We start from the raw sequence: 3,916 nt of genomic DNA, 5'->3' as shown, positions 1-3,916 counted from the left end.
TTATCAATTCTAGTAGAATCTAAGTTCATCTTCTCATTAACTATGGGCTCCTTTTCCTTAATATTTTTCAATGTCATTCCTACCTTAGATCCATATTGAGTAATTTGATTGTGGATCTTTTTATCTAGATTTTCAACTGATTCAATAGTAGCAACTTTATTTTCAATAATTTAAAGTCTTTGCATAACATGCTCCAAAGTTAACATGGTTCCATTAACCAAAAGAGGTGGTGAGCCAAATAAATCTATCATAGCATTATAAGAATAAAAAGTATGGCTACCCAAGAAGTTCCCTCCGGTAATGGTATTGAGGATATATCTATACCAAGGATTAACACCTACATAAAAATTGCGAAGAAGAACTAAGGTAGATTGTTTCCTGGTAGACCTATTTTGAGCATTACAAATTCTATACCAAGCATCTTTTAGATTTTCTCCCTCCCTTTGTTTAAAGTTTAGAACTTCACTCTCGGGAGACAAAGGAGAAGATATGAGACTAGCCATGACGACAAGCAAACAAACTAGCACACGATCAAACAAAAAGGCAAACAGAGAGGGAGGATAGAGAGAGATGGTGAATAAAACGGCAAGGGTGAATTGGGGGGAGAGGAAAACGAGAGCAAATGGCAAATAATGTAATGCAAGAGATAGGGATTGTGATGGGTACTTGGTATATGACTTTTTGCGTAGACTCCCCCCCAACGGCGCCAGAAATCCTAGTTGCTACGTCTTGAGCTTGCGTTGGTTTTCCCCGAAGAGGAAGGGATGATGCAGCAGAGTAGCGTAAGTATTTCCCTCAGTTTTTGAGAACCAAGGTATCAATCCAGTAGGAGCCCACGCTCAAGTCCCTCGTACCTGCACAAAGCGATAGCTACTCGCAACCAACGCGATTAGGGGTTGTCAATCCCTTACCGGTCACTTATGAGAGTGAGATCTGATAGATAGAATATTTTTGGTATTTTTGATATAAAGATGCAAAGTAAAAATTAAAAGCAAAGTAAATAGCAAAACAATATAAAAGTGATGGAGATTGATATGATGAGAATAGACCCGGGGGCCATAGGTTTCACTAGTGGCTTCTCTCAAGAGCATAAGTACTCTACGGTGGGTGAACAAATTACTGTTGAGCAATTGATAGAATTGTGCATAATTATGAGAATATCTAGGCATGATCATGTATATAGGCATCACGTCCGTGACAAGTAGATCGAAACGATTCTGCATCTATTACTATTACTCCACTCGTCGACCGCTATCCAGCATGCATCTAGAGTATTAAGTTAAAAACAGAGTAACGCCTTAAGCAAGATGACATGATGTAGAGAGATAAATTCATGCAATATGAAATAAACCCCATCTTGTTATCCTCGATGGCAACGATACAATACGTGCCTTGCTGCCCCTTCTGTCACTGGGTAAGGACACTGCAAGATCGAACCCAAAGCTAAGCACTTCTCCCATGGCAAGAACTACCAATCTAGTTGGCCAAACCAAACGGATAATTCGAAGAGAATTGCAAAGATAACCAATCATGCATAAAAGAATTCAGAGAAGATTCAAATATTATTCATAGATATACTTGATCATAAACCCACAATTCATCGGTCTCAACAAACACACCGCAAAAAGAAGATTACATTGAATAGATCTCCACAAGAGAGGGGGAGAACTTTGTATTGAGATTCAAAGAGAGAGAAGAAGCCATCTAGCTACTAACTATGGACCCGAAGGTCTGAGGTAAACTACTCACACTTCATCGGAGGGGCTAGGATGATGTAGAAGCCCTCCGTGATGACGGCCCTCTTCCGGTGGAGCTCCGAAACAGGCCCCAAGATGGGATCTCATGGATACAGAAAGTTGTGGCGGTGGAATTAGGGTTTTGGCTCCTGTTCTGATTGTTTGGGGGTACGTGTGTATATATAGGAGGAAGGAGTACGTCGGTGGAGCATCGAGGGGCCCACGAGGCAGGGGCGCGCCCTAGGGGGGCGCCCCCACCCTCGTGACCACCTCTTTGATCCCTTGCAGTAGGGTCCAAGTCTCTTGGATCATGTTCGACGAGAAAATCACGTTTCCGAAGATTTTATTCCGTTTGGACTCCGTTTGATATTCTGTTTATCCGAAACACTGAAATAGGAAAAAACAACAATTCTGGGTTGGGCCTCCGGTTAATAGGTTAGTCCCAAAAATAATATAGAAGTGGAAAATAAAGCCCAATATAGTCCAAACAGTAGATAATATAGCATGGAGCAATCAAAAATTATAGATACGTTGGAGACGTATCAGGGTACACCAGGATCTCCAAGTTTCTTTGGTATTCCACCCTTAAAAGTATAATTAGCAAGCATGGTGGAAATTTCAGCTTCTGTTATCTTTCTTTTATTTGTAATAATATCTTTCATGTACTTAGCATAAGGATTGGTTTTAAGCATATCAGTTAATCGCATGCGCAAAAAGATAGGTCTAATCATTTCAGCAAAGCGCTCAAAATCCTTATCATCCTTTTTCTTGGATGGTTTGGGAGGAAAAGGCATGGGTTTCTGAACCCAAGGCTCTCTTTCTTTACCATGTTTCCTAGCAACAAAGTCTTTCTTATCATAACGTTGATTCTTTGATTGTGGGTTATCAAGATCAACAGCAGGTTCAATTTCTATATCATTATCATTACTAGGTTGGGCATCATTATGAACATTACCATTAATATTACCACTAGTTTCAGGTTCATTAACAGATTGAGTTTCAGCATCAGAAATAGAAATATCATTTGGATTCTCAGGTGTTTCAACAATAGGTTCACTAGAAGCATGCAAAGTCCTATCATTTTTCTTCTTCTTCTTTTTAGAAGAACTAGGTGCATCTATATTATTTCTCTGAGAATCTTGCTCAATTCTCTTAGGGTGGCCTTCAGGATACAAAGGTTCCTGAGTCATTCTACCAGTTTTAGTAGCCACTCTAACATCATAATCATTATCTTTACTATTCAATTCATTGAGAAAATCATTTTGAGCTTTAAGTACTTGTTCTACTTGAGTGGTAACCATAGAAGCATGTTTACTAATAAGTTTAAGTTCACCTTTAACATTAGCCATATAATCACCCAAGTGTTCAAGAATATTTGAATTGTATTTCAATTGCCTACCAGAATAAGCATTAAAGTCTTCTTGCTTAGCCATAAATTTATCAAACTCATCTAAGCATGGGCTAGCAAACTTAGTAAATGGGATTACAACTTTATCATATCTATAGAGAGAATTTACCTTTACTACCTGTGTCGGTATCAAGACCATGAGTTTCTTCAATAGGTAAAGGATTAAGATTATATGTTTCTTCAACAGGCGGTAAATTAAGACCATGTATTTCTTCAATAGGAGGTAAATTCTTAACATCTTCAGCTTTAATACCCTTTTCTTTCATAGATTTCTTTGCCTCTTGCATATCTTCAGGACTGAGAAATAGAATACCCCTCTTCTTCGGAGTTGGCTTAGGAATAGGCTTAGGAATTGGCTCCGGAGGTGTCAAATTATTTTCATTTTTCAACATATTATTCAATAGAATTTCAGCTTCATCCGGTGTTCTTTCCCTGAAAATAGAACCAGCATAACTATCGAGGTAATCTCTGGAGGCATCGGCTAGTCCATTATAAAGATATCACATATTTCATTTTTCTTAAGAGGATGAACAGGCAAAGCATTAAGTAATTGGAGAAGCCTCCCCCAAGCTTGTGGGAGACTCTCTTCTTCAATTTGCACAAAATTATATATACCCATTAAAGCAACTTGTTTCTTATGAGTAGGGAAATATTTAGCAAAGAAGTAATAAATCATATCCTGGGGACTACGCACACAACCAGGATCAAGAGAATTAAACCATATCTTAGCATCACCCTTTAATGAGAACGGAAATATTTTAAGGATATAAAA

This window comes from Triticum dicoccoides, chromosome 2A (assembly GCF_002162155.2).
Source record: "Triticum dicoccoides isolate Atlit2015 ecotype Zavitan chromosome 2A, WEW_v2.0, whole genome shotgun sequence".
NCBI classification, from domain to species: Eukaryota; Viridiplantae; Streptophyta; class Magnoliopsida; order Poales; family Poaceae; genus Triticum; species Triticum dicoccoides.
Note: the sequence above shows the minus strand (reverse complement) of the source record.